The following is a 22167-nucleotide window of genomic DNA, read 5'->3' as shown; positions in this document are numbered from 1 at the left end:
GAATTACTATTATTATTACTCTTGCGGGGACCTGGAAACAGATTTCGATGCTCTCTGACAATCTGCATAATGAACTGTGTTTGTTCTTCAGTCTTTGAGAGGAGTCCATCGTACTCTTGAATAAACGCAACACCTCTTTCTTTCTTTTGCATTGTTTGTCCCGGTACCAGGATCTTCATTTAGGAAGTCCTAATGGAGATCAAGAATAACAAAGAAGTTTCGAGTGTTCTGCCAATGTCATAACATGTTGCCAAGTATGGTAACCCATACTCAGAATTTGTGCGCTGCATTTAACCCATCCAAGTGCACACAGACTGCAGACATAAAAGCAGCACACACACACACACACACACACTGCAAGTACTGCTATCCATCAGCTTAACAGGAGAGCCAGTGAGGTATGAACTTGAGATTTAAGGTGAGGTTTATTGCCTGGTGGATTCCAGGTGTCAGATGGGATATTTCAAATATTCTGTGGCTTGCACTAGAATGTCTGAGCAAGCTTCGTTTAATCAATTTAGGATGTTTGTCAAAGAGTGCAGGAAATGCTCTGATGCTGAAAAAAAGAGAAAAGGTGGCATATTAGGAAAGGTCAGCCTTCATTAAAATGCGTAAGATGACAGTTCAACTAATTATAAACTGGAAAAGACATCAAATCCTCTGATTCATAAGAGGATTTCATATTTAAACAGTGCAACCAAATGCGCTTTAACGTTGCTGTAAGTTGTCAAATCTCTGGCAGGTTCTGCAAAATGTCACCCTCTGTGCTGTCTATAATCTTCTGAAGCCATACAGGATAACTTCCCTCAAGTTACCATCGAAGATTGTTTTTAGAGACTTTGTCATGTTCATTTTTCTTTATCAAGCCAAGCCACTAAGCTCTGTTTGAACAGCTTGCAAGAAACACAGCCATGTTCGAGCAAAGGCCACAGATCAAGATGCAACTTCTGAGTCATGGTTTGATAACCACAAAACACCACTGCAGGCACAGCGTGCAACGTTCATGTGCATGTTAGCCCCATGCTATGTTACCATGACAGAACAGATGTCAGGTGTCTTAAATTAATGATAAAGGACTATATTAAGTTTCCCCGATGATCATGTTTACTGAATTGTCAAGTTTTTGCAGTCATGTGGCAAAGAAATTCCTCAAACATTTGTTATGGTAACACGCTTGTGACCTCGATGGGTGGCAAACTGAGTGTTTTGTGCTTTCTATTTCCCTCTTTCTAGGACACACACACAAATACACATGCATTACAGAGGAAGGGAAGAGCCCTTGTCAAGGACAAAAATGTGAGTATTGCTTTCTCTTTGTACTGGTGGACTGCCCAGATTTTTGGTCTGTTTTTAATCCAATCCTCTTTAAATTAAAAAACACCTACAAGCTATATTTCTACCAAGCTAATTTTCAGTCAAATGTTTTTCTTAATGATGCAATTAAACTGGGCATTTTTTTTTATTAACATATTTCAGATGTTTTCTCTTAATTTCCTCAAGAGAAATAAAAATAGACACAAAAGAGTCAATTGTTGACATACAAAAAATGTCTCTTCCAGAATGTAGTTTGCTACATACGCAGGCAGCATTTTAAGGCATTATACTGCAGGCATGCTCATAATGCAATGACTTAAAATCGACATGATAATTATGCAGCCCCTTAAGTCATCTTAACCAGCATCACATACAATTTTTACGAAGAAAGCAATCCCAGAGTGCATAGGCCAGCACTTAGTGGGAAAAAAGGTGGACATAGGAAGAAAAATGTTGTATTCTAAATTTGTGTGTGCTATATTTTTGAGCTTTTTAGGGCATTGCATCGATTTGCTTTGTGCCTGACGGACTGATCATTAGCTTGGCAACAAACAAACTACTGGAGTCAACTGTGAGTCAAACTGGATATTAATTCTAAATGTTATGTTTTCTATTTTAATATATTTTAAATTGTATTTTATTCGGAATTTTCATCATCATTACTCCAGTCTTTAGTGTCACATGATCCTTCAGAAATCATTCCAATATGTAGATTTGCTGCTCAATAAACATTTCACATTATTACCCATAATAAAATCAGTTGTGTACTTATATCCAAAAGTCTGGAATAAATATGTTCATTTTTAAATTAATGCTGTTCTTTTGCACTTTCTCTTCATTAAAAATTTTTCACAGAAATACTAAGCAGTAGAAAATTTCAACTGATAATAATAACAACCATAATTATTAATAATTGAGCACCAATAATAACTGACCAGCAAATCAGCATATTAGAATTAAAAATTCTACTTTGCATCACAGTAATAAATTAAAATATATTAAAATAGAAAAGTAACCTGAAATTGTGATAATATTTCACAATATCACTGTTACTGCATTTTTTAACAAATAAATACAGCCTTGGTGAGCAAAAGAGAGTCCTCTCAAAAACATACAAAATTTTAATCATTCCAAACTTTTGACCGTTAGTGTAAAACCGTAAAACCAACAGTGCAACCTAAGCATTAACATGAGCACGTCACTCATGTCAAATGTATGTGAACAAAATATTATATATTCAGAGTGTAAAATCTTGAAGTTTACTAAGCAAATTCAAAGGTGGAAAAAAGCAGTAACAAAAGACACCCAGATGGTGAGGCACCTGTTCTGACGGGCCCTGACATCACCTTGGGGCTTCAGGTATTAAAAAGCACGTCACCTCTAGATGAAAACAGCCGACATTCCACTTCTGTTGCACATCACCTAGATACACAGGAACAAACGGCTCTGAAACTGAGAACTGAGAGCATGAAAATGAAGCTGTTATTTATTTATCACCTTTAATATTGCAGCATCACAGTTGTGCATGTGCTCAACCAGTTTATTGCTGAAACATGGACTTAGATGACAGCGGTTTAACATCACAGTTTTAAAGTGAACTTCTGTTTCGCCAAAACTCTTCTGGACAGTATCCTCTACCAGAACACCCAGTAATACTGCAAAATTATAGTCTTGGCCTGAGACAGCGTGTCCACATACCAAAAGTTCCAATCTGATTGGCTAGATGCTATACAATTTCAGTCAAGGTGCACAAGACTTTATCTAGAGATGCACAGATATTTCAGCTCGAGACTTAACGGCAAGCCGATAATTATTTTCATATTATGAGAAAAGATAAATGGCCAATATTAAAAATCAATACTATTTTAACTTAATAAAATAAAAAAATACTTATATATAATGCATTATAAAAGTATTTGAATGCATAAATTACGTGTTGTAATGCACCCTACAATGCACTGTATGATCTTGTGAATAACTGTAACTGCAGTTATATTACATTATAATACTTATCTATTCATTGTTATACCTTTAGAATGAATAATGCATTAAAATACAACAAACAACCAATTATATACATACATACATATATATATATATATATATATATATATATATATATATATATATATATATATATATATATATATATAATGCATAATGTACATTATGAATACCTTTATAATGCATTATTCATAAAGGATTTAACTAATTTTAAATGTTTATTATAAATTAGCATTAAAAAAATTAAATAATTGTAAATATTTATTAAAAGTTAATAAGTGAGGTATAACATTATAATGTACAATTTAAAAAAATATATAATTTTGAGATTTGCTAACAATTACTTTTAATATACTTTTAAAGTAATGTTTTTAAGATATTTTTAACTTCAAGTGAGCGTTAGATTATGGCAAAGGTCATCTAAATGTAAAAATATGGTAAACAGACATAACTGAATATCCAATATTGACTAATACAATAAATAAAAAAAGACTAATATTGTGCATTAAACAATATGCCACCAATATATATTAAATAATTTTTAGTTTTATATGTAAATCACAGTCCTGGACCAGAATATTCTGCAGTGTGGTTTTGCAATCTTTTATGCAGAGTCAAAAGTCTGACTCTCCGAAACCAGACGTATTAGGTCAAATAAGGATTTTAAACACCATAAACTTCAGCAGTCTGTGAATATCTACAAGAAGATAAGTTACTAATACCGCTGTCTGACATTCATCTGAGCTTGTTTTAAGATCCAATGTCAATTATTCATTTTGACTTTAATGAACAGAGACTCGGTAAGCCCCGGTCAATGATTAAACATCTCTTTCCCCAACGGGAACTCAAAGCACTCTCCCACACTTTCATAATGAATCATTTCAGGATATTCCACTTGATATTCTCGTGATCACAGCAGGCAGGCAAAGTGACATGTCACAGCATGTTGCTGTTGTTGTCTGGGATTAGTGATTTTCTAAAACAGGTTTAGGGAAGAATGCGAGACCAGCCTAATCCTGCCTAAACCAAATGCACTGATTGCCATCATCACAATTTAGAAATTTGTGCACCTACTTTGAGAAATTTGTGCACACCCAACTATGCACTTGACATACAGTACTGCACTAATAGTCCATTAAGTAAAATTCTGTAGTCCATTAGATGCATATATGGAACATTTCTGAAGTGATTAAGCAAACCTTTGTATAAGACCTTATGCTGAATTAAATGCACATATCTGTCTGCTCTGCCGATTCAATCAAACACAGTAATGAGCTGGTAATTACAGAACCAAAGAAATTACAACAGAAGATAGAAATGCCCTTCTCCCCTTTATAAGTGTTTAAAGTCTAAATGAAATCAGAATTGATCCTATCTACTTTTTTTAATGTTTCTTAATGTACTTTCTTAATTCCTTGTTTTATGGTCAGTGATTTATCAGTCAGAAAGAAAATGTTTGTCTTTGCAATATTTCAATGACTTTCAGCTAATGTCACGTATTGGTAAATGTTAACCAATGTTTGTTAATGTTAACCAATAGCCACATAGCTAATGCATTTGCTAATGCAGACTTTATAAATAGCAAAGGCTTTTGCACTTAACCTTTGCTATTAAAAAAAAAATTAAAAGGCATCCTCAAACTATAATGTTGTACTTCAGGATGCAAAAGTCAGTCATTTAGGTCTTGCTCAAGTCTGGTATGAACATTCAATTTTTTAAATCAACTCAATTCCTGATGGATAAAATCGATTTCTTTCCATTTATTCTCATTGAATATCCATGTGCACTCAGAAATACATCACTTTGTACCTGTGTACAGAGTGCACACGTTGCTTTCCTCTACTTTTAAGTTAAATAGGTGAACTTTTTCGGCTTATCAAAACATATTTGCCCTTTAGAATCCAAAAGCACTGAGTCAATGTCTTGGCTTAAATGTCTAATGTTTAGCACATGCTTTTCCGCTGCCCTTGAGTTAGCTTTAGCAAAGACAAATCAACCATCAACACAAAGTGTCAATCAAAATATGATTATACAGTGTTGAGAAAACAAGGACTCATTTTTAAACCTCGCCACCACGTTTGAAGTTCTCCTCTGCTTTTCCTAAATAAACATAAACCTGTTTTACTCCTTGGGCGAATCTCGTGAAGCACATCCTTGGACATATTTCACCACAAAATCTAAAGGAAAAAAATATTAAATTATATTTTTGGTATCATTAAGATAGCTCTGCATTGTGAGATTAATTTCATGAAAATTAGGCAAATTTTCTTTCCCAATTCTCTTTACTGCAGTGCCAAATACTCATATACAGTTGTGAAATTCATCCTGTTAAAATCAGCATAAATTTAATTCAGTGCAACAGATGCTACCATAATGGGAAAACAATTTTAATAAAGAAATTAATAGTTTTTAAATATTATGTTGCAATAAAGTAATCATGGCTGACTGCAAATAGCACACTTCTATGATGCCATCATGTCATCCGTAACCAAAACTTGCTTTTGCATGTTGCCGTATCTGTATGTACGCTGTCGTCACAAAATAAACCAAAAATTGTTCCCTCAAATTATATAGCATTATTTTATTGCATTGCAGTAATGAGAATGAGATGTTTTTGCATAATGTGGAGTATTGCAAAGTTCTCCTTTACCTTTGACTGACAACACTAAGGCTAATTATGCCTAATAGCTCAACCCACTTTACAGAGTAACTGACATCAAACTACAAAGAGTGTTAAAAGACTTTACAACATGCTACTCATGAACTTGTGTGTGTGAAATGTGAGACAACATCTCATAGGGATATCCTGCAAATCTTTGTAGCATGTCAACAAGATAATCGGTATAAAGAGGTTGTAGAAAGGTCAGAAAACATTGACGGGATTCCACATTCAAGTCAATAAAGCAGCTAAAGTAATCAACTAAGCAGATAATTACTGGGGAAACAGTTGACACAGGAGAAAATAGTTTCCTGGCATGAAAAACACAATGGTTTTAAGATATTGAACAAATTAGCAGACAATATCAATATCCGTAGAAAAAGAAGCATGCAAACTATGCAACAAAGGATCATCTAAAACATTTCACAGCATTAAATTAGAGCATTTTAAGCATGTCTTTTAACAGCACCAGCTGAATATAAATCATAAAACACACTATTCATAAATAATTATAAGCATTCCTATCTGCCCTTCATGCAGGCAGAGGAAATTAATCAGGTATGGTTCTAACAGCAAGCCTGCTTTCAAAATATTCATAGTTTTCATTACTAATTCCCAGCTCCATACAGCAGAGATAACAGAAGAGCTGTGACCTCATATCCTTAATGCTCTGCAGGGTATCTGAGCATCTGCTGGGTTCAAAGACTCTTCACAAGGCTTATTCATTTAATATTTTTGCATAAACTTGTAGAGTTCAAGACAAAGTCTCTGATAGATCATTTTGGATAGGTCACTTTATGGTTGAGTATTTAATAGGTATGTTCAAACCCTGGAGAAAGTTGTTTTAAAGTGGTTGGGTTCTCTGAACTTATGAATGCCCAGTCCTGTTCCTGGAGATCTACAGAACCTACCTGCAGAGTTCAGTTCCATCCCTGATCAAACACAGTTATCACTTGTAAAGTGCTCCTGAAAATCTTAATGAGCTGGTTCAGCTGTGTTTGATGATCGGAGCTGGAGCTGAACTTTGCAGGAAGGTATATCTCCAGGAACAAAACTGGGCACCCATGTCTTAACTAGTTATAGTTTCTCAGTGGCCAATGCTGACAACATTATCCAGAACCAGAACCATAAATTTTACTGAGGACATGCAATCCCCCATATTCAGAATAGCTATTAATAAATATGGTGTTTCAATGACCAATTCTTGAACGCTTACATTTGGTCCCCTCACAATATTTGGTTGTATCATCAACAACATCCAGAAATCAAAGTGGACACTCTCCGATATAATGCTGATAATAAAACTAAACATAAAAATTAGTGACATTTGCTGGAAAAAAAAAACTAATTATTTTCAGATACATAAACAAAAAAATTCTCATGCACATTATTATATTTTCTTCAAATGTCACTTTAGAGGCTTCATACATTTTACACAATATTTACCCAAACATACTAACAGATTAGCTATTATAATCATCCTTTGACAAAATTATCAACAAAGCAGTCACTCTTTGTCCAAGCAGGCATGTTCATTGGCTGATGAGATAATTTAACAGTATTAATTTAAATGGAATGTTCATTGGCTGATGAGATAATTCACAGACAGTCTCTCAAATGGCAAAATACTCGCATTCTAAGGCCTGACTGAACCAAAAATACATTGTATGGGTCAAAATTATAGATTTTTCTTTTATGCCAAAAATCATTAGAATATTAAGTAAAGATCATGTTCCATGAAAATATTTTGTTAATTTCCTACCGTAAATATATTAAAACTGAATTTTTGATTAGTAATATGTATTGCTAAGAACTTCATTTTAGACAACTTTAAAGTTGATTTTCTCAGATTCCAGATTTTCAAATAGTTGCATCTCGGCCAAATATTGTCCTATCCTAACAAACCATACATGAATGGAAATCTTATTTATTTGGCTTTCAGATGATGACTTATGACTGGTTTTGTGGTCCAGGGTCACATATCAGTCTATCAATGCTTTAACCAAAGGCTGCATCAGAAGGACTGTGATAAGTTTACTGTAAGGCAATTTTAGTATCTAGAAGGAAAAAAAAAACCTTCATATCATTCTATAATCGAACTATAGAAAGTTGTAGTCAACTTAGGTCCAATTCACCAAGATTTACTTTCTTATAAAACTAACACAGCACAGGGCAGAACCTCTGGGCCACTGAGCCCACCCGTAAAAATAGACAGAGGCGCTCAGTAAACTTCAGATTTATTAGCTGCAGCTCGCTGAGAAGGGTATGTTAGCTTCCTAAGGCCTGGCAGCTTCTCTTATACTAGATAAAAATTAGCTTGGAGTGACAGCGAGTCCAGTGAAGATGTGCTGGCATTCCACTCCATATTTTCACAATGAAATTAAGATGGGATTCAGGCAGTTTAATTTTAATAGCTTGGCTTCACCCTTTACCTACACTGAGAAACTATTATGAAGAAGGAAGGACTATAAACACATTGAAAGAAACCATATTTCTGTTTCCAAATTAAATGAACATGACATCAGTGCCATAAGACAGTAAAAGGCCAGATTTCTTCTTTTGTATTCTAGGAAAGAAAGTCATACAGGTTTGGAACAACATGAGGGTGAGTAACTCATGACTAAGCTTTCATTTTTGGACTGTGTGTAGAATGTGTGTAAAAAAAATCAGCAATGTGATGTCGCATTGTCCTCCTGTGGTTTTCCACAGTGGTTCCCCATCAAAAATAAACATGTCTCCAACAGCTAGCCAATTCTTAAGCCAGCAGGATGCTGTAACGGTCCAAGAGCACACTGAGAGATGAGTACTAAGACAGCGGCAAAAGAATGATGGGGGGAATACTCTGTGTAAAAATTACACACTGAGCAACAGCGCCTTTGGCCTCAGGCTGTTGTACAAAGAGGTTCTCTGGAAGGCTGCATGTATAAACAACAATTTAGCATCCAAACTGAAATGCATGACACAATTCTCAAAGTAGATCTGTTCGCACCATCCCGTGTGAAAAAAAAAAGAATTAAAATCTTTTAAACTCTTAAAAGAGTTTAAAAGACAGGTTGCCTCCAGAGATTTCTGGGTTGTTTTTCTTGGATTATGCTGACAGTGTACCTTTGGGGTGCATTTAAATTGATTGTAGCCTTCTCTCATCTCTCTTAAATTATCCTGGCAAACATTCAGGTCCAACACCTACAGAACAACCCTGCGAGGAACCTGAAGAACTGGAACATCTCACCAGCAGCAGCACTATCCTGCAGCTCTCCATCTGGATTTGCATATCACAGATTTCACACCAAAAACCAACCCATCAATCTCGTTTAATTAGGATTTGGATGTGCCACATTACTGAATAACTAGGCAGAACTACTGACTTATATAACTACACTCTTAAAAATAGAGGTTCCTAAAAGTGGTTTCACAGCAATGTCATATTAGAACCAATTTTGGTTCCCCAAAGAACATTTCCGTAACCAGTTCTTAAAACTATTTTTATGTAAAGAGCTAAATAACTTTTTCCACAATAAAAAACTCATGGAAATGTTCCCTGGAAGGTAAATGTTCTGCTTGGAACCTTAGATGCAAATAAAGAACAGTTATTTTCAAGAGTGTACTGTAGCTTCTAACAAATTTCTTTTCAGAAGAAAATTTCAAGTTCAACAATTAAAGTTAAAGTATCTAATTTCTGTGTGATTTGCAACATCAAACAGAATTGCTAAAACACTGATTGTTTCCCTGAACACTCCTCCATCTACCACTGGTCTGAAAAACAGTCCTGTCCCAAACTGACAAAAAAGTCATTGTTGCTACTTCAGGCTCAAACAAGCCAACATTTACATTTGAAACATTGTTGCCACAGAAACATTATTGTCTCTGCATTTTAGGGAATTTAAATGTTTTGATGTCCAAAATTCTTTTACACACTTCAGCTTTAAATGTTTTTATCACAAGAGAAGCAATTAATCACTGTCTGTCAAAATGTGAGACTGCTTTAAATCCAGAGGCAAATCAATGATTCAGACCACACAGGTCATTTTTCTTGGTGTAATTGGAGTATTTGGTGGCATGGTGACTCCATGGCAGTGAGGAATTTCCCATCAGCAAACTAAACATCCATCATCTAGTGGTCTAAGAACACTTCAGAGCATCCTCAAAAGGACACAATGGCGAAACCATTCCTTTTCTGTACCACTCAATTTTCTCTTGCTGACTGCCTAAACTTTTATTTTCATTTTCTAAATCTCTGTACTTTTCACTCTGGTGGACCTGAACTTCACTTTAAAGTTCTTCCCTTCAAGAGTGGAAAAGCACAAGGTGGAATTTTTTTAAAATCACTTGAACAGGTTGTGACCGCAATGAAAAGGACGGTTTCCAGCTCTGCTACCGGTTGTTTTAGGCCTGTTTATTTTTCAGTTCCAGATAAAACCTCTTTTTGTCAATGGTAAGCAGTTCTTGCACAGACAAGCAAGCGGGCAACTTGAAGGGTGAGGAAAATTTTAGGTGGTTTTTCTCTCCAATGATTCAGTTCAGTGAATTCTAAGAGCTCCAATTTGCTCTTTGTGTTGTGACACTCATATAATGTCCAAATTCTGTGTGTGCATGCTTTTAAAAATGACTGCGGCATGAAATTGGGTTGGCAACTAATCCTGCAATGTATCTGCGGACATATTCTTACTTCAAATGTGGAAAATATAAACTTGGTACTTATTTAGAGGTTATAATACTTTTGTTCTGCTATAGATTACACAGGCAGAACAGAACACATCCAGCACCTAACATTTACCTTATGTACTGATCCTTGCATCAAACAACTACTGATAGCTTGTGAAAACTAAACTGATGTATTTAGTTCTGTTACCACCTAAGATGATTGGATTAACAGCACTGGGTGTTGAAAACTCTTGCTGTCAACACGGAGACACCTGCTTGGCACGTCAAGTTATATCAAGCCACGTGAGATTAACTTTAAACAAAGTATTATTTTTGCATTGAATTTTAAACCTCTTAAAACAGCCAGAATAACTTCTCAATGACAGCAGTTACTAAAAAGTGTCCCTGTGAACACTTCTGTAGTTTTACTGTAGCAAGAATAGCTATAATGACTGAGGTACAGAAATAAAACTCTGGCTGCCATGGTAAATGTTTGTGTTACTTGACACTGTCAAGCCAGTTTTAATAAATGCTGTAGGCAATTTACAAATGTGTATGCAATATGAAATTGCAGCTACCAATGACTGTAATTTTTGAATTTCTTTTGTTTTTAAAGATCATATTCCTCTTTTGCTCACTACTCTACCCAAAAATAAAGGGGTCCTATTATGCTCTTTTACAAAATCTTGATTTTGTTTTGGGGGTTTACTAGGTCAGGCTCTCATACTAGGTTGTTCGAAAAACAAATAATTTTTCACATATTTACAATATTACAACACCTCTCTCCCCAGTCTGGCATGAACGGCTCAAATAGTTCCTGTATCAAATGGCCCGCCTTCTGAAATATGAAATGCGCTGTGATTGGTTAGCTGGGCCAGTCTGTGTTGTGATTGGCAGCACTCGGCGCTTGGTCGGGAAATGTCATGCCTCTTACCATAGCAGCCTGTGAGCTTCAGTGTAAATATTGCGTCAATATCAAATCAATTTGAGTGTGATTTAAACCAGGATGATTGTAACCACTCTAAGCTCGTCTGTCTTGGGAAAGCTAGCGTGTCTCTGACATAGTGATAACACTCATTGCCTTCTCTAGTGCAGCTCAACCAGGTCTCGTCCCATTCATAGGTATCTGTGATCTCACAAATCCCGTAAAATATGCGTTGTAGTCCCAACAAGTCGTTCGTTGTAGTTTTTTAAAAGTGATTTCTGTTAAATAAAATATCTCCTTTTGAAGTGGACTTTGAGCTATGTAACTTTGCAGATCTTTTTTTATGCTCAAACAGCAACATTACAGACTACCTAAAGTTGAAAAAGTGAAAAAGCATAATAGGACCCCTTTAAAAAAGGGGGGGTGGGGTAATATCAGAAATGTCTAGGTGTAACTGTTCAACAATAATATACATATATATATATATATATATATATATATATATATATATATATATATATATATATATATATATAAGATTTAAAATGATCATTGTTCATTAAAACAAAGCAATGCTGTTATAAAATATTTTTTTATATATATTTTAAAACATTTGTCAGCCAAATCCAAGTCAGTGTGGCCTAACCAACATGCAAGAGAAAACAAAAAAAAGAAAAAAAAAACAATTTTTTATCTCAAGGTCAGTCAGGGTTCTCTCTCTCTCTCTCTCTCTCTCTCTCTCTCTCTCATACATTTTGAGCAGGTCATGCAGACATGTTTTGCATTTAGTACTTTTTAATAAATGGTTACACCCCTTGACATTTTTAGAGCCATAAGATAATTATTTCTATAAAATGGTTATACAGATTTAAAGTATTTTATCATGTCAGGCATGCTTATTTGTAATTACAGAATGAATGATAATCCCTGCAGATAAATACCAATGATTATAAACCGCGCATTAAACGGATGTGCTTTTCAAAGCCTACGCAGTAAGTGCGCGAAGAAAATCATCCCAAAACTATTAAGAACACTACCTGATGAATATCATGAATTGAGCAACAAACACCCCTCAACAGCTTTAAAACATCCTTACCTGATGCACTGGCCCGTATGTCCTTCTGAATAGGTAATGAAGTGTTTATATACAAAGAAAACGGAAAGCGGAACTTATATAGTTCTGCTGGTCAGGAGTTTGCATCGAATGTCTGCGTCGAGTGGACGAAATCTTCAGCTGGAAGAACAAAACACCTGAGGAGCTTCGCCAAAAGCAATGGAAGGATTTTATTTATAGCTTCAATTCAACGTTTAAAACCGCTTATATCGAAACTGCTGCCAAGCGACATAAAAAAACGCAGATATGACATAAAGTAAAAGAAATGAGTTTCAGATATCCTCTGCAAACTTTGTGCCTCTCCCACCGCGACGCGCTTCAGGCGCTTCATACACTGACTGCAGGAGCGGTTTCTGGTTACCTGACTGGTCTCTTAGTTTCTGTTTGTGAGGCCAACCCATTCCTGGCAAACGGTTTCTTTGTTTCTTTCTTTTTTTCTTTTCTTTTTTCTTTTTTTTTTCTTAATAAAACTGCCAGGTTATATTTGTTTTTTTGGACTTGTTAAAAATTAACTGCTCATGTGGTGTGCCTTTAACCTCTGACCCATTTTATCTGCTGAAGCAGTGGAGAGACTTCTCTACTGTAACATATTGTTATTTTAAATTAATATGTTATATATGGAAGACAGCTGTCATCCGAAAGCTGTCATGATCTGCTATGTGTCTACAAGGAAAAGCAGCCTCTTCTGAGGTCTTGAAGTCTGGAACCACAGTGGAATGAATGAATGAATTAATTTATTTTTAATTTATTGAATAATTATTTTATTTAGAACAATTTAAAATAATGGTTGTCTGTTTTAATATACTTTAAAATATAATTTATTCCTGTGATCCAAAGCTGAATTTTCATAAGCTATTACTCAAAGTCTGACATCTTTCAGAAATCATTCTGACATGCTGATTTATTATCAATGTTGAAAACCGTTGAGCTGCTTTTTTTTAACCTATGATACTTTTTCAAAATTCTTTGATGAATAAAAAGTTTTAAATAATAACACTTCTTTTGTAAGAATATACACTACCGTTCAAAAGCTTAGGCTCAGTAATTATTTTTCTTTCTCTTTTTGAAAGAAATGAATACTTTTATTCAATGATGTGTTAAATTGATAAAAAGTGATTGTAAAGACTTATATTGTTAGAAAATATTACTATTTTGAAAAAAAACTATTATCAGCACAACTGTTTCCAGCCTTAAATCAGCATATTAAAGTTAAAGCATCTTAATGATGGATTTTTTTTTTTTTTTTTTTTTTTAACAAACATGAAGCTTTTTACTTCATAAGCCATTAATTGAATGACTGGAGTTGTGTGGATTACTTGTGGTTTATTGTGCTGTTTTTATCAGCTGTTTGGACTCTCATTCTGACGGCACCCATTCACTGCAGGTGAGCAAGTGATGTGATGCTAAACTTCCCCATATCTGTTCTGATGAAGAAACAATCTCATCCACATCTTGAATGGCCCGAGGGTGAGTTAATGTTCTGCAAATTTTCATTTTTGGGGTGAACGTTTCCTTTAAAAAGCCCAGATTTTCAATGTGGTTTCAGAGTTTTAGACTGCACTGTATGTTTAATATTCTTGTCTTGTCTGTTCCAATGTCTTTTTTATTCTTTTTTGCTCCGTTTTTAAAAATGTATAAATCATCCATGGCTGTCCAAAATTCCACAGCCATTTCCTTAAGATTGACTTGGCCACTGTCCACATGACATAAATCAGGGTGTGCAAGTTCAGGGCGACCTACTTTGAATCTCTGCTGCAATGCTCAGGAGGATCCCCACTGAGAGTCCTAGATAGGGTGAAACCTGTGATGTATGTGTAAGAATTGTGCCACTTCCACAGCATGGCAAGAGTTTCAGCCACCTGGCATCGATTCAGTTCCCCTTCTGTTTTCAGTGTTTATCATCTGATAAAGATTGAATGGAAGGAGGGAAATGACAGCACAAAATAGTTAAAGTTGCATGAAAAAAAAAAGTGTCTACTTTCAAATTTACAGGCTGGAAACAGGCCTACGAGGAAAAAATGGTTGTAGAACATGAATCGCTTTTACACTATAGCATACATATTTTGTAAATGTTTTATCAACAGTGGGCTGTTAAATTTTGTTTTGTGTTTTTAAACACATTTCTTCTGAATAGACTTTTCCAAACTTTGTGAGATAATTTCTGCCAACTTAATTTTTTTTCTTTCAAGCTCTAGTTGTACAAAGACAGGTACCTAACTTTGTCTTCTGCTGTTTTATTAGCATTTTCCTTTAATTTTTATTTTTTTCTTGTTGCTACCTAATTGACATGTCCATTAGTGCTGTAAATTCCAGGGACGTGTGCAAAGACAAGTTCAGATGTGCAAATGTGCTTGAGGCTAGAAGATGTGGGCTGCAAAAGCACAGAGCAATTGAACTATGTTGATAATGAATTTTACATCACGTGTATCATGTGCGAATTGTAGCTGCAAACAAACAGCTGAAGCATACTTGTGCCTTAAGGCAGCATCCTAACCATCACAGAACCTCATAAATGGCTGATTTGGAATGCTCTACATATTAGACAGCTACTCAACACACCACAAAAAGAGTGCTCTACATGGGCTTAATTTCAATTTAAAGGGGTCATATGATGCTGCTAAAAAGAACATTATTTTGTGTAGTTGGTGTAATGAAATGTGTTTATGCGGTTTAAGGTTAAAAAAACATTGTTTTCCACTGTAGCGTGAACCAGACAAATTAAAGATTCGATCGGGAGCCTGGTTGAAACATGAGCCGAATTCCACAGAAAGGCAGGATGTTGTAAATCAACTCCTAGCACCACAGTCTGATAACCAACTCTTTCACAGAACAGCTTTCAACATTAACACCATTAGAACAATTATTGACAATTTCAATTCGAAGAAGAGATTGTCTAATTTGGGGCAAGTAATCGAAGAGATGGACAGTCTGACCCTCACATGTAAAGCCATGAGAGTAAACAAGATCTTTGGATTGACTTCCCCCCACCTAGCAGAACCAGACTGAAATTCCTAAGGAGACCTGTTAACCCCTCTGGTCTTCACAGGACATATCCTTACTCCCCAGAATGGCACAGCGAATGCCTTCCAATGCATATATGCACCAAAATGAACTCAAGAAAAGACTTCTAAATGGATATCAGTCCATTGCTTAACTCCATATCATACATGAACCCACACATTTGATTATAATGTTTCTAATTACTTATTGTGTATGTCTTTTTTTTAAATAACTCTTGAATAGCTCAAGGGATCATATTCATGTTTAGTATGTGTGTGTTCGAATCTTCTTGCTTTAAACGTTTCTGACCCTCAGTTATTTGTCAAATGTATCATATTCTTGTTATAGGAATCATGTCCAAATTATACCCTGCAAGAGCGGGAAAATTCGGACCATGTGCTTGATAAGATAACATATGATTTATGAATGGGTGGGAGAAACAAGGCAACACCCCGAGAAAAGACAATATCTAATTGGTCAAGAAAACATTTGAGGTGTGGCCAAAATGCCAGTTTAAATACTCAGGACACCATCAAATTTTGCTTTTAGCTTTTGTTTAGCTTTTGCTATCAGTCATGCTGGCTTTTAGCCTGCTTTTTAGCTGCTGCTTTTAGTCATGCTTTGTCATCACTTTTAGCGTTCTTCGAGCACGGTTCCAGCGTGCTTCGGCCTGCACGCCTGCTTCTACTTAGCCACAATGAGAAGAAACAACCAACCTAGTCTCGTCAAACTTTACTTCTGTTCTTTTACTTTGGTTTCTTTTCTTTTCCGTTTGAGAGTTTCGTGTTCTGAGTTAAGTTTTGTAACGCCGTGTCTCCGAGTCTGACCTCACGTGCCCGTCTGAAACTTCAACCAGCCCACAACTCTGCATCTTCAGCCTACACCCAAACACGGGCTTCCCGAGACGTCACTTCAACGACTACTGAACTTCCAGCCAATCAGCAACTGCGGGAAACACCCTTTTCAGCGACAACAAAGGGAACCCCGTTAAACAGGCAACGCAAGTAACCTCCAGACTTACATCTGTACTGGTGTTATCTAATATAATTTTAACCTCATTGAGGAACTCAGTGTGAGGGTTAATTAAGTGATTAATGGTTGTTCATGTCTATGCAATTTCACGTATTCCTGTAAACTTGGGATTTCACATTTTCATTCTCTTAAACTCATTCTTCCCTAACTTTCTATCTTCCTGCAACTTGTGTGAATGTGTGAGTGCGTGTGCTTATGTGTTAGATTAGTTTATATGTCTTAGATTTATCTAATAAAGCCTTATTCATATTGAAAAGAGAAGTATCTTGTCTTTTGTGCTCACAAGTTAATGTCTTAAACTGCCGATCTTGTTACTGTGCTAATTAATAGTGTTTTCACTATACTATGGATATTAATATCCAGCGCAGATTTGATGTTAAACGGCTCGTTCAGTGAATCGCTGGCCGTTTCAGTGATCAGCCGTGAAACAGTGATTCTGTTCAAATTCCCTTCAAAATCTTAAATGATTCCCTTTGAGCTAAATTGACCTGTTTCCCTTACACCACATACTGTACATTTTTGTTTCTCCTCTATGCCCCGAAACGTGTCAGTTTTCACAAGGCTCATGTCGCTGAAAAGCTAAGTGTGCTGTGATTGGCCAGCTATCCAGCGTGTTGTGATTGGCCAAATGCCTCAAGCGTCTGACGGAAATGTTACGCCTCTTAACATATTGTGATGCCTTGTCCGGCCGGAGCGACGAGACAAAAACATAAAACCCATTATAAAAATGATATAAACATGAAAACTAGTCGTGTTTTCTTTTGGAAGGCAAAAGCAAAGTAGTTTCGCTTTCTCAACGAAACAACATCACACACCGTGGCCATGAGTGAGCAGAGGCTGGAGGCCTAGAGTGAGCTGCCGAATTCTTCACCCCTGCCAGATTCTGCATCCCCTCGTTGAAGTCACTACCTGATTGCCTAATCCCAACCCCACCCCTAATCCTAACCCCTCCCCCACACCTACTCCTAAACCTACCAATACCAGGGGGTGCATAATCTGGCAGGGTGCAAATTTCGGCACTACACCGGCTTGAGTGAGCAGAGGCGGGCGGCTTGAGAACGGTGTGGCAGGCGAATTCTACGAAGGAGTGTACCTTGGTCTTGCAGCAACCACATGTGACGACCCCGGGCTGAAGCGGATATCGTCCTCTTTTGGAAGGCCAAACAAATTAGTTTCGCTTTCACAGTGAAACACACAGCGTCTATATGAGATGGCAGTGGCTGCAACAACAATACTACAATGAGAATAAAAGGTACGCCTTCTTTCTTTGCATTAACATCTGGGCGGCGTTATGCAAATCTTCCCACATAGTGACGCAGAGATGTGGGGGCATGTTAGAATGAGCCTTTTAAGGGGGGGCGTGGACGAGTCTTAACTTTTATAAGAATATCTCTTTGGATTTGAGACTTTAGTCTTTGCAACTTCACAGATCTTCTTTATTCACCAAGAGCTTATAACACTCCAAAGAGAAAGGAACATTTGAAATCGCATCATGTGACCCCTTTAAAAAAATTGATGTTTGCATGTCGCTAAACTAATAGCATCATTCTATAACACACACACACACACACACACACACACACACACACAAAAAAACTCAAATTATAAAATAATCCAATTTTATTTACATTTGACCATTTTTTTATGAATTCTTTTTAGTATACTGTATTTATTTATTGGATACACATGGGCCAAAAGGAGGTATCTTTAAGGAATAGTTGCTCCAAACCTTCTTCTGTGGAACAAAATACTTTTTTTGTCCATACAGCAGCTATAATAATCTGTTAGTAGTTAGATTGACACTACAATCTGACTAAAAAGACTTTGTGTAAACACTGCAATGTTCGTTTGAGTTCAATCATTAAATTTCAATAAAATTGAAAGGGGTGGTAAAGACCTAAAGTAATCCAATCAATAAGAAAGAAATTTGCATATAAACACATAAAGCTGACTATTTTCTTAATCAGGTTCAAAAGTACCTTGCGCACATGCATGATGCATATGATTACAAATGTTTATGTCTTACAAACTGGTCAGTGGCGGTGACTGAATATTTTCAAAATAATAATCAAAAGCTCTCTTAACATATATGTCAGCTTTTTGTTAGATAAGTCATCAAGGCAAAAAAAAAAAAACGTTTTTTTTTTTTTTTTTTGTTTGTTTGTTTGTTTTTTTGTTTTTTGTTTTTAAAAATGCATGCAATGAAAATGGAAATCAGACTAGAGTTTATGTTCCAGATAAACTTTCAAAAAATCGGAGTGGATTAATTCGTATTGACGAAAATTGGTACATGTAAACATAATGAAAGTCTTTGGGGTCCAGTGTTTCGTTGTATGGACAAAAACAGTTCTTCAAAATATCTTCCTACAGTATGTGTCCTGCAGAAGAAAGAAAGACATGCATGTTTGGAACAACTTGTATAGTGAGTAAATGATGACAGACTTTTTAATTTTGGCTTATGATGCAACTCACTAGGTTTTAGACAGAGCATAGTATTAAGGTTTTGCACATTATGTTTGTTGTTATAGTACCAGCTTTTATGCATTTCACTTTTACATTTAACTGTCATAGCACATAGTTTTTATCTAAAGTAACGTACAACACCTTAATTGCTGTGATGGCCTATACTGTAGCTTCCTAGGGTTAAGTTGCTTGCTCGAGCACGTCAGTGATGATAAGGCTTCTTGCTGTAACCCTCTAGCTCAGTGGTCATGTCTGTCTGTGGTTGTGTTCTGAATAGCTCAGAGATTACCTTTGACCTATTATTAACACAAAGCTTGACATAAATGGTACCAAAACAAAGGCAATAGTTTGAACTAGTTTTACCTATAAATAACAGATAAGACTTGATTTGAGATAGACAATTTATTTTTTATTTTTTTTTTTTTTTTTTTTTTTTATATTAAAATACCTTCTATCTCAGATAAATATACAGAGAGACTTTTAACAATCAAGTCATTTGTAGATGCTGTTTCCCACCAGCTCGATAAAGCAACATTGGCTAAATCTTGAGTTTGGGGCGGAACTTTCTGTTCATCCAGCTAATGGCTGCTAGGGAGAGAGTTCAGGAAACCTGTTTGAAAACAGTGATTTCTAATATCCTTTGGTGCCACAAGTGGCACAGAAATTACACACCTCTTTCGATGTTTGTAATGTGACAATGACCAAATGTTTTGTCTTTGTATAGTTTAGGTTAGTCAGTAAGCCATCTTGTTATTTGGTTGAGATTTTACATTGGTAGTTCAGATTTATATGAACACATTCTATTCATGCATTTTTAAAGTGTTGCTTCGCTTTGTTTAGCTCGGCTGCTGCTGACCCGAAACGTTGTAATTTTCACATAGATCGTCCAAGGGATCCGTCGATGTTAAAGAGTGTAAGGGAACGTCTCTCTCGTGAGAGATTGTGCCTGAGTTTCCATGGGAACTGCAAATCTACCTCCCGCCCTACATGTAGACCTTGTGATATTTTTTAACAATGTCATGCAGCAGAACTAGCTCACTAAAAGCAGTGGGTTGATCATAGTCCCCTCCCTCTCTCTCTTTTATTATTTGCATGCATTTTCTGTTTTATCTTTTTTTTTTCTCCAGCTACTTAATACAACCACAGCACATGCAAACACATTAAATATCATACAAAAATTTGTTTTTATGTCTAAGATCCTATACTTTTATAATTTTTTTAGACTGTGAGGGTCTAAAAATCAGTAAATATTGATGCTAATCTATTTATCTGATCCTTAATAATGCAAGTCAATATAATAATATAATAATGCAACTCTATAATAATTAGCAACTTTGAAATACTGTACTTTAATGAGCTATTTTTACCTGATCTGACCATTAAAAAATATTTTTGTGGTGTAAACCAGTTAATTTAGATCTTATCACCTTTTTTTTCATCAGTTTATATGATTTTTTTTAACCTGCACGCCAAAAAGCATTGAAAATGAGTTTTCATGATTGTTTTTCATTTGTATTTTTATTTGTGTGTGTGTGTGTGTGTTAGTGTGAAAATTACAACCATAAAATGCTTCCTCTTCCTTTCAGTATGTCCCAGCATCCTATGTTTGCTTTTTCCTCCTACTGTTTTTTGCTTCATTTCATCTATAATTCCCTCTCAGACCTTTATTCTATAATAGACTCTTAATGAATTAGATTGATCTTTGCTCTTGAATGCTGGGATATCCATCCAGCTTATTCACATTACATCTCTTAATGTGGAGAGGGGTGGCGCTGATGCTACTGGCAATGTGTGTGTGTGTGTGTGTGTGTCGAGTGAGAGAAACAGAGTGAGAGGAGGAGAGAAAAGAGAGGCAGTATGCCTCTGGTGAAGAGACAGCAGAGAGCTGAGTTAAGCAGGTGCTGCTGTTTCATTCACACACTTCCAAAAGCACTTGTCTTCACGTTCAGCCGGAATGGCTGTAATATAGCACCTTTACTTCCATCACTGCTACAGCCATTTGAGGTAAGCATCTCTCTCACACACAGACTTTCACTCTCGCTGATGTGTTTATAATGGTGAATGTGGGCTGTGGGCAGGCATTTGGGTGGCTCAATAAGCCGGCTGTAATGGATTCAATGCTTTTGAATTTGAAGGCAACAGAGGCGGTACTAGATCAAGGCTGTTGCAGGGAGAAACTGTGCTCAGGTCTGACCCACATCAGGGATTCGTAGCGCAGTAGAACTGTGTGTCGCACAGAAAGACTTTGTCTTTTTCTCTGAGCAAAAGTAACAGTGATGTACAGTAAATGTAAACTTTGGCAACTGGAGTGCAAAGTGTGCTATTTTGTATTAGTTTGTTTTGTAGTGTAAGCATGCATGCTTAATTATACAGGTCCTTGATGGCATCTATGGTTTCATGAAGAACCTTTGACATCCATGTAAACTTTTCATTCCACAAAATGTTCTTTATAGTATAAAATGTTCTTCACAATAAGAGAGGAAAAATGTTTCTTTTATGAACTGTTGACTGAATGGTTATTTCTGGAACCCAAAAGGGTTCTTCTATTGCATTGCTGCGAGAACCCCCATTTGGAACCTTTATTTTTAAAATTGTGCTAGAGGTAAAGTATTCAGGTAAATATATGTTTACAGCTACAGTTGTTTTTTAGGGCTGGTATTACTTCAGTAAATTTATACTTGCACAGTTTTGTCAGGACCTGCAGTATGCAATGATGAATACTGCCTGTTAGTACTACATAAGCTCACTGTGTATGTGTGTGTGTGTGTGTGTGTGTGTGTGTAAACCTGAAGCCCTAGAATGTAATCAGTACGTTTCATCCAGTAAATTTGAGTGTCAGCTGACACACCCACGTCACGCCCACAGTCTGTTCACTGACCGTCTGATCTGTGTTGCTGTTAAAACCGACAAGCACAATCCAAAAACAAGTGTCCTTCAATGTAGTCTATCAGGTGTAAAGAATCAACTGAAATCTACATTAACATTTCTAAACTTTCTAAATTTTAATTATTTAAA

The 22167-nt window shown here is 36.0% G+C and overlaps 2 protein-coding genes across 6 annotated transcripts in view; one reads left to right on the top strand and one right to left on the bottom strand.

The window, feature by feature from the left end:
- The window catches only part of LOC109092251 (paralemmin-3-like), a 39443-nt gene extending 26363 nt beyond the window's left edge, over nucleotides 1-13080 (bottom strand). The window contains exon 1 of one of the 2 annotated variants that reach the window (XM_042757750.1): nucleotides 12640-13080. The gene's annotated coding sequence lies outside the window, so the exon portion shown is untranslated. The remainder of the gene's footprint in view (nucleotides 1-12639) is intronic. The other variant, XM_042757749.1, reaches the window with a different exon arrangement.
- Nucleotides 13081-21001: 7921 nt separating this feature from the next.
- Nucleotides 21002-22167, top strand: part of LOC109053339 (phospholipid phosphatase-related protein type 5-like) — a 46813-nt gene continuing 45647 nt past the window's right edge. For 2 of the 4 annotated variants that reach the window (XM_042757741.1, XM_042757745.1), the window contains exon 1: nucleotides 21002-21156. The gene's annotated coding sequence lies outside the window, so the exon portion shown is untranslated. The remainder of the gene's footprint in view (nucleotides 21157-22167) is intronic. The other 2 variants (XM_042757742.1, XM_042757743.1) reach the window with 1 other exon arrangement.

This window comes from Cyprinus carpio, chromosome A6, assembly GCF_018340385.1.
Source record: "Cyprinus carpio isolate SPL01 chromosome A6, ASM1834038v1, whole genome shotgun sequence".
In the NCBI taxonomy this organism is placed as follows: Eukaryota; Metazoa; Chordata; class Actinopteri; order Cypriniformes; family Cyprinidae; genus Cyprinus; species Cyprinus carpio.
This window is presented reverse-complemented; position numbering and strand designations above follow the sequence as displayed.